The 14171-nt window shown below is 34.6% G+C and overlaps 1 pseudogene; it reads right to left on the bottom strand.

Annotated features, from left to right (window-relative positions):
* Positions 1-13089: 13089 nt before the first annotated feature.
* Positions 13090-14008, bottom strand: LOC100927010 (annotated as a pseudogene).
* Positions 14009-14171: the final 163 nt, after the last annotated feature.

Raw genomic sequence — 14171 nt, 5'->3', positions numbered from 1 at the left:
ATATAGTCGATTATGCTAATAGTTTTCCTAATATTGAACCAGCCCTGCATTCCTGGTATAAATCCTACTTGGTCATAGTGTATTATCCTGGGAATGATATTCTGTAATCTTTTTGCTAATATTTTATTTAAGATTTTAGCATCAATATTCATTAGGGAGATTGGTCTATAATTTTCTTTCTCTGTTTTCAGCCTACCTGGTTTAGGTAATAGTACCATGTCGGTGTCATAAAAGGAGTTTAGTAGGACTCCTTCAATCCCTATTTTTTTCAAATAGTTTATATAGCATTGGAGTTAACTGTTCTTTAAATGTTTGGTAGAATTCACATATAAATCCATCTGGTCCTAGGGATTTTTTCTTAGGGAGTTGGTTAATAACTTGTTCTATTTCTTTTCTAAGATGAGACTTTTAGGATATTTACTTCTTCCTCTGTTAATCTAAATATATTTTGGGAATTCCCATTTCATTTGTTGTCAATTTTTGGCATAAAATTGGGCAAAGTAATTCCTAATTATTGTCTAATTTCCTCTTTGTTTAAGTTCTCCTTTTATTTTAAGACTAAAATTTGATTTTCCTCTTTCCTTTTTTAATCAGATTTACTGGTTTTCTTTTTTTGTTTTTTCTAGAACCAACTCTTAGTTTATTAATTAATTCAATAGTTTTTTTTCTTTAATTTTAGTCTCTCCTTTTTTTAAATTTCAAGTTTAGTGTTTGACTGGGGTTTTAATTTGTTCCTTTTCGCATTTTATTCAAGCCAATTCATTGCTTTTCTTTCTAATTTATGAAGAGGCCTCTAGAGATATGAAATTTACCCTTGTTACCCTTTGGCTCATCCACATTTGGTATGATGTCTTATTATTTCTTTTCTTGAGAAATTAATTTATTTTTCCCCAATATTCAGTATGAGATTATTTAGTTTCCAATTATTTTTTGGTCTACTTTCCCCTGGCTTTTTGTTGAATATAGTTTTCATTGCATCGTGGTCTGAAAAGGATGCATTTACTAGTTCTGCCTTACTGCATTGAGTTTGAGGTTTTTATGTCCTAATATATGGTCAATTTTTGTATAGGTTCCATGAACTGCTGAGAAGAAAGTGTACTCCTTTCTGTCTCCATTTCATTTTCTCCAGAGATCTATCATATCTAACTTTTCTAGTATTTTATCTACCTCTTTGACTTCTTTCTTATTTATTTTGTGGTTTGATTTATCTAATTCTGAGAGTCTAAGGTTGAAATCTCCCACTATTATAGTTTTGCTGTCTATTTCTTCTTGCAGCTCTCTTAATTTCTCTTTTAAGAATTTAGATGCTACACCACTTGGTGCATATATGTTTAATATTGATATTGCTTCATTATCTATGCTACCCTTTAGCAAGATATAGTGTCCTTTCTTATCTCTTTTAATTAGATCAATTTTTGTTTTTGCTTGATCTAAGATCAGGATGGCTACCCCTGCTTTTTTGACTTCATCTGAAGTATAGTAAATTCTGCTCCAACCTTTTACCTTTACTCTGCATGTGTCTCCATGCTTCATGTGTGTTTCCTGTAAACAGTATATTGTAGGATTCTGGCTTTTAATGCAGTCTGCTAACTGCTTCCTCTTTATGGGGGAGTTTACCCCGTTCACATTTATGGTTAAAATTACCAATTCTGTATTACTTGCCTTCTTGTTAACTCCTGTTTATGCTTTTCTCCCTTCTTTCCCCCTTATCCTCCTTCCCAGTATTAAACTTGTAAGCACCACTTGCTTTTCACAGCCCTCTCTTTTTAGTATCCCCTCCCTCTGCCTTAGAGTTCCTCCCCCTGTCTTACTCCTTTCCCTCACAGTTTCTGTATTCCTTTCTGCTTGCTTATTCCTCCCCTTTTCACTTTTCCCTTCTCACTTTTCAATGAGGTGGGAGAAGTTTCACCATAAATTGAATATGTCTAAAGTTTTTCTCTTAAAGCCAATTCTGATGGCAGTAAGATACCCATTTCTTTCTCTCAGATATAATAGGTTTCCTTTGCCTCTTCGTGAGATGTAGTACCCCCATTTTACCCTTTTTCTGGTACAATGTCCTTTCTACCTCTAGTTTCTAAAACAAGGTATACATATATTCTTTATACATCTTTATAGCAGAAATATAGTTCCCAAGATTTCTTTTTACCTTTTTAGGTTTCTCTTGAGTTCTATATTTGTAGATCAAACTTTTTGTTAAGTTCTGGTTTTTTCATCAAAAATAGGTGAAATTCGCTTATTTCATTGAATGACCATCTTCTTCCCTGGAAAAAGATGTTCATTCTGGCTGGGTAGGTTATTTTTGGTTGCATACTAAGTTCCTTAGCCTTTCAGAATATCATATTCCAGGCCCTTCGATCTTTTAATGTGGATGCTATTAGATCCTAGGTAATCCTTATTTTCGTGACTCTATATTTGAATTGGGTTTTTCTAGCCGCTTGCAGTATTTTTTCCTTCGTTTGATGATTCTGGCATTTGGCCACTATATTTCCTGTTGTTTTGATTTTAGGATCCCTTTCAGTAGGTGATCGATGGATTCTTTCAATGTCTATTTTACTCTCCGTTTCTATGACTTCTGGGCAGTTCTCTTTGATAATTTCCTGGAAAATAGTGCCCATGCTCTTTGTTACATCATATTCTTCTGGGAGTCCAATAATTCTCAGATTGTCTCTCCTAGACCTATTTTCCAGGTCTATTGTTTTCCCAAGAAGGTATTTCACATTTTTTTCCATTGTTTAATTTTTGGGGGTTTTGCTTGACTAATTCTTGTTGTCTCCTCGAGTCATTCAATTCCATTTGTTCGATTCTGATTTTCAATGAAGTATTTTCTTCATTCACTTTTTTTATATCTTTTTCTAATTGTCTAATTGTGTTGTTTTGTTCTATGGATTTTTTTTTCCATTTTGCCAATTTTATTTTTTAGAGAGCTATTTTCTGTTTCCAGTTCACTAATCCTATTTTTCAAGGATTTGATTTTTTTATCCACTCTGTCTTTAAATGAGTGGGATGACTTCTCCAGTCTCTCTTCCCAAGCCTCCCTCTCCTTTTCCCATTTTTCTTGTAGCTCTCTTGTGAGAGCCTTTTTAATTTCTTCTATGAGATTCATCTGTGCTGGGGAACAGATGATCTCCTCTTGTGGGGATTCACCTGGAGACAGTTTATTTTTAGTCTCCTCAGGGTTTAGAGTCTGCTCTCTGTCCATATAAAAGCTGTCAATCGTTAAGGTCCTTTTCAATTTTTTGCTCATTTTGTCAGAGAAGAATCAGAGACAAACTAGCAAAGAAAAAAAGAAAAAAAAACCCAAATGGAATCTGCTTTTTTGGGGGGGAGGGGCTGGGTGGTGTTACTGAGCTTCCTCTACAGACTGTGGGGGGCAGCAGCAAGACACTAGCAGGACTGTGCTGTTCATGCCCTCCGAGACTCTGAGAGTGTGCTGAGATGCTGTGGGGGAGAGGTGGCCAGATCCCCAGAGACTCCAGCTGTTTGGGGTTGTATTCTTCACCCCTGGTGTTTTTATCTTCTCTGCTGGGCTACTGACTTGCTGCCAGGGCAAAGTATCTGATCCTATAGCAAAGCTCTCCCTGCAGAGATGGCTGAGATCACACCCTACCCACCTCTGATCTGCTCAGCTGTGAACTGCCTGCCTGCCGCTGCCCTCACCCTGTCCCAGATCTAAAACTGTCCCTGCCTTTGAGCAAAAACAGACCTTTCCTGGCGAATTTCAAGGATTTCTTCTCTTGGTAATTATTTGTGAGGGTTTTTTCAGTCAGGAATTAATTCAGAGGCTTGTCATGAAATGAATTCTGAGAGAAAATGCAGAGCTTACACAGCTGTGTGCCTCCTCTCTGCCATCTTGGCTGAAAGAGTCCAAAAATTATATATATATAAAATGTTCATATATTTTGATATCAAAATCTTCCTTTTTTATCCTAAATGCAATAATTTTGCATGTAAAAAAACCTTTCAATTTCAAGTAATAAAAATTATCTATTTTGGTTTTTTTTTGTTGTCACTACCTCTTATTTGGTTAAGAATATATCTGCTACCCATAGCTATGAAAGGTATGTGTTCTGTTTCTCTTCTAATTTATGATAGTAGTATTTTTTTTTATTTAATAGCCTTTTATTTACAGGATATATACATGGGTAACTTTACAGCATTAACAATTGTTGCCAAACCTCTTGTTCCAATTTTTCACCTCTTACACCCCCCCCCCTAGATGGCAGGATGACCAGTAGATGTTAAATATATTAAAATATAAATTAGATACACAATAAGTATACATGACCAAAACGTTATTTTGCTGTACAAAAAGAATCAGACTCTGAAATATTGTACAATTAGCTTGTGAAGGAAATCAAAAATGCAGGTGGGCATAAATATAGGGATTGGGAATTCAATGTAATGGTTTTTAGTCATCTCCCAGAGTTCTTTTTCTGGGCATAGCTAGTTCAGTTCATTACTGCTCCATTAGAAATGATTTGGCTGATCTCGTTGCTGAGGATGGCCTGGTCCATCAGAACTGGTCATCATATAGTATTGTTGTTGAAGTATATAATGATCTCCTGGTCCTGCTCATTTCACTCAGCATCAGTTCGTGTAAGTCTCTCCAGGCCTTTCTGAAATCATCCTGTTGGTCATTTCTTACAGAACAGTAATATTCCATAATATTCATATACCACAATTTATTCAGCCATTCTCCAACTGATGGACATCCATTCAGTTTCCAGTTTCTAGCCACTACAAAAAGGGCTGCCACAAACATTCGTGCACATACAGGTCCCTTTCCCTTCTTTATAATCTCTTTGGGATATAATCCCAGTAGTAACACTGCTGGATCAAAGGGTATGCACAGTTTGATAACTTTTTGAGCATAGTTCCAAACTACTCTCCAAAATGGTTGGATTCGTTCACAACTCCACCAACAATGAATCAATGTCCCAGTTTTCCCACATCCCCTCCAACAATCATCATTATTTTTTCCTGTCATCTTAGCCAATCTGACAGGTGTGTAGTGGTATCTTAGAGTTGTCTTAATTTGCATTTCTCTGATTAATAATGACTTGGAGCATCTTTTCATATGACTAGAAATAGTTTCAATTTCTTCATCTGAGAATTGTCTGTTCATATCCTTTGACCATTTTTCAATTGGAGAATGGCTTGATTTTTTATAAATTAGAGTTAATTCTCTATATATTTTGGAAATGAGGCCTTTATCAGAACCTTTGACTGTAAAAATATTTTCCCAGTTTATTGCTTCCCTTCTAATCTTGTCTGCATTAGTTTTGTTTGTACAAAAACTTTTCAGTTTGGTATAATCGAAATTTTCTATTTTGTGATCAGTAATGATCTCTAGTTCTGCTTTGGTCATAAAGACCTTCCCCTTCCACAGGTCTGAGAGATAAACTATCCTGTGTTCCTCTAATTTATTAATAATTTCATTCTTTATGCCTAGGCCATGAACCCATTTTGACCTTATCTTGGTATACAGCGTTAAGTATGGATCAATGCCTAGTTTCTGCCATATTAGTTTCCAATTTTCCCAGCAATTTTTATCAAACAGTAAGTTCTTATCCCAAAAGCTGGGATCTTTGGGTTTGTCAAAGACTAGGTTGCTATATTTGTTGACTGTTTTATCCCTTGAACCTAATGTTAAGTATGGATCAATGCTTAGTTTCTGCCATATTAGTTTCCAATTTTCCCAGCAATTTTTATCAAACAGTAAGTTCTTATCCCAAAAGCTGGGATGATAGTAGTATTTTTAATATTAGTTTCAGATATTTATATAGAATGCATTATAGGATATGATATAAATGTTGATCTAAGCTTAATTTCTGTCAGACTACTTTCTAGTTTTCCTACTAGTTATTTAATCAAAGTGGAAAATCTTTTCTAAGTAAAATATGATTTCTATTTCTATTATCAAACACTGGGTACCAAGTTGAATTTAATGCTTGGAGGGAGAAAAGCTTCTATGATAGGCACTCATGGTTACAATCTTTATACTTTTTATATGGAGATTAAAGCTCAACCCAAGAGCTACCTTCTACAAAAATGATTTCCTAAATCCTCTAGTTGTTAATACTTTTTAAATTACCTTCTATATGCTTTTTATTTATCTTCTATTCATTGATTTATGACTATGATATTTTCAACATTGAGGTTAGGGAGGTTTTTAAATATTTTTTTATTTCTTTTCCTTTATATCCCTAGACCCTAATACAACTACTAGAATTTAGTAATTGCTTAATTAGCTTTTGTTGCTTGATTTTTAAAAATAATTTTATTTGATTTTTTTTGTTTTTTTTGTTGCCTAAATATCCCCTGATTTCTCCTTCACCTTTCTGAGTCATCCCATATAAAAAAAATTAATAAAAGAAAAAGAGGAAGAAAAGAAAAAAATTACACAATCTTAAGAAAATTCTTATTCCATACCCAGTAGGCCTCCCTCTTTGCATCAGTTCATGTTGTCTTTCATTGCTTCTCTGTATTAATCTTATTCATCATTTATTAAAACATAGTAGTATTCAATTACATTCATTAACTGCATTTGTTTTGACATTTTCAAATGAAAGGACATGTGCTTTTTTTCAGTATTTTACTATCACAAAAAATGCTGCTATAAATATTTTAGTATATTTGGGTATTTAATATATGTGGAGTTTTTTTTCCAATGACATCCTTGGGCTATATGCCTAACAGCAGTCTGTGGACTAAAGAATATGGACATTTTTAGTCTCTTTGCTAATATTCAATTCCAAATTTCTTTCCAATACATGTGTACCAATTCACAGCTCTACCAACTTTACTTTAATCTTTCCACAACAATTCCAACATTGACTATTGTCACCTTCATCAGTTTTTTGGTTGATTTGTTGGGTTTTGATGTTTGTCTGGTTTCTATAATTAAGGAAAGGCATTCAATAATTTGATATGACATATTGAAAGGAACCAATATGGTGATGGTCATGATAGCACCATATGATCATTGGTTAAAGGAAACACCTTTGAAAGAAAAGTTTGAAGGAGTCTATGATAGCTGCTCTTGTCTTAGACTCTGTTTTGCTATAAAGGGCAATTAAATTTAATATGTATTAAATAATTGTACTATATTAAGAAACACAAAGATAAATATAATCTATATCTTCCTCTCAAGAAGTTTACAATCTAATGGAGAGAGGATAGGAAGTACATGTGTAGAGTAAGTTACTATATAATATGGGCAGGTCAGTGACTTTGTAGAATCCATAAACTTCTCTATGCCCTGCCAAGACAACGTCATATGAAGTTCAGTGTCTAGGTATCTTTTCTTAATACTGTGTTGGATGTATTATTTGTTATCTCTCAGATGACCAAGAGAATGGCCAATGAGGAGGGAGGAAGGAATATAAAACTCCCATCTAAACTCAGATCCAAGAATAGTGTTTCTTTGAAGAACCAGAAATCTGTCTAATTCTTTTAGTTGATCCCAACACATTTCTTTTGTAGTGTTCCCTGATTTAATCCAATGGTTAGAAGCACATCACTTCTCCCAAAATGAGTGATTATTTGTTTGCATTCAGCTCATACCAGTGGCTGATTAGTTGATCGATTCAATAGAGGTACCCAGGGTTTGTTCATGTCTAATTTATAACTTTGATTGATTGTAAAGAGGTAGTTAGCGATTAAAGTACTCCCTTAAATACTTACTTTCTGTGTGACTATGGGCAAGTCACCTAACTTCTCTCTGCCTCAGTTTGCTCACTTGCAAAACGTGGATATAAATAGCACCTACCTCCCAGAGCTATTGGAAGGATAAAATAAAATAATTGTAAAGTGCCTTGCAAATCTTAATGCATTATGTAAAAGCTACTTATTATGATTATGATTGATTCTGTAGGTCAAAGAGGTATTCTTATCTGGTATAGTTACCATGGTGTAGACTATCTTATTAGTTACAGTAATTGGAGTTGAGTTTTTGAAACATAAACTTGTCAACAAGTAATATTTATCTCCATTATTCCCTTGACCCCAACAATTTTGTAACCCTGTCAAAAATGGTTAGTCTGGCAGGATTTGTTTTTACTGAAGCTATTGATCACTCCTTCTTTTTTCTAGAGGAAAAGAATCCATCCTTTTGTTAGTAAATTCTAGAATTTTTAAAGTCAAGTTTACTAAACTTGAGTTGACAGTATTAATTCTTCTCCCTTCTTTGAATCAGAGATATTTGCCTCTCTCCAAAGAATATCTCTGTGATAATGCGGCAATAAATGTCTAGTAATGTGTATAGATGAGGAAAGAGACTCCCAGTATGGTTAATGAACTTGCTTAACATCATAATGATAACAAAAAGTAGAGGCAGAATTTGAACCTGGATCCTCTAAATAAAGAATCCAGTGATCTTTCCATCAGTCCATTTTGCCTTTCTAGTCAGCCTCACTAGATCTCAATTCTTCACCTATAAAATAAAATAATAATAATTACATAGTCTACCTTATAGAATTGTTGAAAGGAGAAAACAAAATTAAGAGCATTATTGCTATATCTATTAGAATATTTAATACTTTTAATACCAGCTATTCAAGTGCTTAACATTTACAAAATTATTTCCTCATTAGAAAGATAATGTTAAAATTCAGAGTTCATGTTTTTGTTCTAAAGTTCAGAGAAATGTACTGTTTTTTATTATTATGTTAGGCTTTATCTTCGTAAAATATCTGGATTCTAGAAATATTAACAAGAAGAAAAATGGGCAGTTGTTTTTGCTTTGTTTTTTTTTCAGAGTAGGATTGGTTATTGGTACAAGAAGTCTTAGCATTACACTAGTCAGAACATGAGATAAAGAGAACAATGACTGGAATATTAGCAGGAAGTAAGTGAACCTATTTTAGAAATGCTATAAAATAAAAAATAGCTCTAAGGAGTCCATTTTTAAGAAGAGTTAATAGGCAGAGAGGAAAAAAGAAAATGATAAGAATCCAAATCCTGGCAGTGATGATTTTTGACATAGAAGCAGAAGAGATAAAGCTTCTAAGTAATTCCATCTTAACCCACTAATGTTTTGACCACAAGGAAATGTGTCAGAATATTCATAAAGTAGATGGATAATGGTACAAGGAGTGAAAAGAAGACAAAAGATCAGAAGGATTGAGAGAAGGAAGAAAATAATCGAAAAGTTTAATAGTTTCATTAAGTCTCTGACCTGTCTATTATCAGCCAGGTTTGGGGGGATGCAAAATCTGAAATAGACAGGTAGTAAGAATATTTGAAAGATACTAGATTTGGAGTTTGAGGTCCTGGGTTCAAACCATAGAATTTTAGAGTTGGAAGGCATCTCAATAGCTGTTTAGGCCAGTCTATACCTGGAAAGAAATCCCTATAGAGCATACCAAACAAAAAGTGTTTCAGTCTCTATTAGAAGACCTATTTAGAAGGAAAATCAACTACTACCACACAAAATGACTTGTTCCACTAAGGATATCTCTAATTATTTGGATTATTCCCCTACCACTAAGCCTAATTTTTCTACTTAACAATTTCTACCTATTTCCCTTAATTCTGTCATCTGAGAAAAAAGAAGAAATCGAATCTCTGAGTTCCCTGAGTCTTGTCTCTATTCCAAGCTTTTTCAATAGATCTTCATGTGATATCAACTCAAAACCATTTTGGTTGCCTTTCTTTGGGCGCTCTTTAAATTATCCTTGTCTTTTCTAAGGTGTAACATCCACCACCCAACACAATTCTCCAGATGGAATCTAAGAAGAAAGACTACACTAGGACCTTCACCTCCTTATTATGCTTTCCTTAAAATTACATTAACTGTCCTGACTGTTACATATTCATTGACCTTTCCAAGCTGATCTAGGAGTCTAAAGATGAGATTGTTACATTTACATTTACATCGCTTTTAAATTTTATCTCATTAAATTCAACTCAATACTTTTTCATATTGAGATGTCTTTTGATCCTGACTGCCATCCAGTATGTTAGCTATCCCCCATTTTTTTTTGAAATCAGCAAATGTGGCAAGTATGCCCTTTAAGCCTTTATTCAAGTCATCTATCAAATGTTGATAAGTAGCACATTGCCAAACAGAACCTACTAGGGCATGCTAGAAGAGACCTCTTGTCAAGTTCATAGTAAAGCATTAATGACTATTCTAAGCCCAATTATTCAACCAACTTTAGATAAATATAATTGTCCTTTAATTGACCGTACATCACTTCATCTTTTCACAGGGAAAATAAGAAAAACTCTACTCAACACTTTTCTAAAATCTAAATAAACACTATCATGCCATTGATCTACCAGTTTAATAAACTTTTGGTGGGGGGTGGAGAAGATAAATACATTGAATCCAATATGATAGACTCCTGATGAAATTATATTTGCCATGTGTAATTACTGCTTTCTTTCCTTTTGTGGTAGTTTAATCATGTCCTACGCTATGTCCAACCCTATTTAAGCTTTTGCTGGCAAAAATTCTGAAGTGAATGTCATTTCTTTTCCAGTTCATTTTACAGATGAGAAAACTGAGGCAAACAGGATAAAATGATATGTCCAGGGTCACCCAGCTAGTAATTTTTTGAGAGAAAATTTCGAGTCAGGAAAATGAGTCTTCTTGACTTCATGACTGGGACTCTATCCACTGTACCACTTTGTTGCCTTCTTTTTCTAGGTATTCACAAACCATTTTCATGATGACCTGTTTAAACTTAGTGATCCACAGCTTGAAGATTCTGTCTTCTCCAAGTATCACCTATTTTTGACAATCAGGACATTTGTTCTCTTCCAATACTAGAATGCCTTTCCCTTTCTCCATTGTCTTTCAGAAATCATTGATGGCGACTCAACAATGAAATCCACTGGCTTCTTTGACCTTCCTCTCTCCCCTTAGAGCTTATCAAAATAAAATAACCAAACCTTTTTGTCATCATTGTTGTTGTCTTTCTGAGCTTTCTTCACTAAGCCCAACTCCTGATGAGTTTTAACACTCTTTACATCATGTTATACTTCTTTAGTCATCTTCTGCTACGTCTTTTGCTTTCATCTTTTGCACACATCATTTTTGCTTCTAAGCTCATTGGTAAATCCCTTGTGTATCCATATGGATTCCAAAAGAAAATTTTCTGTTTCATTTATATCCCAACATCATATTCAGAACAGTTGGTGAGTCCTCTATGCATGCATATGGGTTCCAGTACAAAACTTTCTATTTCTTTTATATTCCAACATCATATTCAGAATAGCATTTCCCCTTTATGGATCCACCTCCTTTTTAAAGCTAAAACAGTAATAAAAGCAAGTCAAGAATACATTAATTCATCTTCTTTTGCTACAGCAAATCTTTTAGCAGATATATGGATAAATGAAGGGCCCCATCAATATCATATAATGCATCTGATGTCCTAGGCTTGGGATCTATTTGCTGAACTCCTGATCTATGTTTTCTTGGTAGTCTGTATATAATGTACACTGATGACATAAATGCTTCTATTTCTCCATCCACTGAACTTTACCCAAATACTCCTCCTCATGCTTATCCTTGAAATGCCTCACATGAATATACCTCTGAATATATAATACTATCTTCCTCCCTTGTCAGCCAGCAAACATTTATTAGGCACTTTATATGTATCAGACACTGTGATAGAGATACAAATGCAAAAAAGAAAATATCCTACTCTCAAGGAGCTCATAATCTAATATGGGAAGACACATAAAAAGAAGCTGAAAAGGGGAGAGAGAAGTACCCATCATGAGAGTATAATGGAATCCAGTCCAAAGGGGTGTAGCTGGATAGGAAATGAAGAGATAATTGATCTGGGAGCCCTTTTTAAATGGAGGTTTGGGAGGAATTCTTTAATCTGTCTTTGAACCCTCCAACCAAAAAGACAGAAGATTAGTGAAATCTTGCAGTATAGTGAAGTGTCCATGGGACATGATAGGGTCTAGTTGAAAATAAGTGCAACCAAGTGGGAAATGCCATCTTTTCCCCTATGCTCTGTCTTTTGATTAACATTTAACTATACAGAGCCATGTTCCAGTTATGCGTTTTATCCCAACAAGTTTAGGATGTTCTTAAAATCAAATTTACCATCTTATAATCAGGTGCACTGGCATGTTGTCATCTGAGATCCAAGACCTTTGCTTAGCATTGCTCTTTTATGAACTCTTCAGTGTTTCTAGTTCTTCTGCTTAGTCTTTATGTGACTTTGGATGAATCATTTAACTTTATTACATCCCATTTTATTAATTTGGAAAATGAAGTGGAAGGGGAAAATTTATTAAATACCTACTATATTCCAGGGACTGTGCTAAGCCCTTTACAAATATAATCTAATTTGATCCTCACAACAACCTTTTGAAATAGATGCTATTATTACTCCAATTTTACAGCTAGAGGTAGCTGAGGGGTAAATGACTTGCCCAGGTTCACACAACTAGTAAATATGAGGCCACATTTGAACACATGATTCCAGGACCAGAGATCTTTTTATTGCCCCCTGCCTCACTGAGATTGCACCAGATAAGGTCTGATGCAAAATATAAATAATATGACCTTATTGATTTATTTGGGGAGTGATTGGAGTGGAAGAATTAGAATCTATTTACTCATGGTTTCTCTAAAAATTTGCTTAAAGGGTCATTTGGGGCATTTCAATTGGTTTTTATTATTGGCTAAAGGGATGTGCTCTACTACAAATGTATCCAGGTATCCAATTCACTCTAGGCAAGTTTTGGTCTTCCACATCATCCCCAAACAATTCCTCTCTATGTCTTTTTAATCCTGGTTGCTGAGTGGATTTGAACCTGTTTTTCCTATCTCCTAAACTGTCCACTACATTTCTCTCCCTTCCTCCCTCTCTCTATCTCTCTCTATCTCTATCTCTCTGTCTGTCTCTCTTACTGTCTTTCTCTGTGTCTCTTTCTCTCTGTGTGTCTTTCTCTGTTTCTCTCTGTGTCTGTCTGTTTCTATCTCTCTCTCTCTTTCCCCTTCTGTTGTTCTCTCTCTTTCTGTCCCTCTTTCTCTTTCTCTGTCTGTGTGTGTCTCTCTTTTGGGGGGAGGGGGAGCAAAATAAAAAAGGAAAGGAAAAGAAACTTCAAAAGGAGAACTTCAAAAGGAAACAAATACTTTAAAATACTTATTGTAATAAATGCTGTCATTTCACTGTTATTTGCACTCCAATGTCATTTACTCTCTGCTATTAGCTTCTGTTTCTTCAGTTTCTTTTGGGATATCTTTTTTTTTCTTTTGAGCAACCTTCTCTTTGAGTTTGGGAACAATTTGTTCTTTTTCAATAAGTAGCATCTCAATAAAACAAGGATAACTTATGTATGGGCTGATTTGACCATGAGCTCGATTAAGTGTGCTGTTGCATTTCGGGAGGCTTGTTAACCTGGATATGCTCCAGGAAAAGAGAATCCATATCTAGACCCTTCAGTTTTGCATTACTTTCTGCATTTTTAAGCAAATCCAGCAAGGACTCAGCACTCTTTGGGGACCAACAACCCTATCTCCCATTCCATTGCTTAGTCTGGGCACACCTGCCAAATCCATCATTATATCAATGGGAAGGGATACATTATTTTCTCATTGTGACATCTTTCAAATATTTGGCAGCTTTTTGGATACACATGACCTTTATAGCTTGAGCTGTTTCACAGTTGTTCTTGGAGTGTTCTCAGAGATGTGAACCCCTTGACTTTCATGATTTTGTGGGGTTCTTTGGATCAAGAGAGTATGTCACCAATTTAAATGATTCATCCTTCTCTCTTGAGTACAGATATCAAAGACAGGACAACAGCTATAAAATGGCAGCCCAAGAAATCCACAAAGTTTCATAACTTACATAGCCATAATTTTTGAGATTTACAAAGTACTTTCCTTTTAACAACATTGGAAAATATGTCAGTGTAAATATGATCATACCATTCTGTAGTGAGAAAACTGACACTTGAAGAAATTAATCGATTTGACCAAGATTAGACAGCTAATGTTAGGTTTGGATTCAAATCTTCTTACTCTAGATCCAGCCCTTTTTTAAAAATGATAGATTATTAAACTGGGAAAACATTTTTATGGTCAAAGGTTCTGATAAAGGCCTCATTTCCAAAATATATAGAGAATTGACTCTCATTTATAAGAAATCAAGCCATTCCCCAATTGATAAATGGTCAAAGGATATAAACAG

Source organism: Sarcophilus harrisii, chromosome 4, assembly GCF_902635505.1.
Source record: "Sarcophilus harrisii chromosome 4, mSarHar1.11, whole genome shotgun sequence".
In the NCBI taxonomy this organism is placed as follows: domain Eukaryota; kingdom Metazoa; phylum Chordata; class Mammalia; order Dasyuromorphia; family Dasyuridae; genus Sarcophilus; species Sarcophilus harrisii.
Note: the sequence above shows the minus strand (reverse complement) of the source record. Positions and strands in the feature narration are given on the sequence as shown.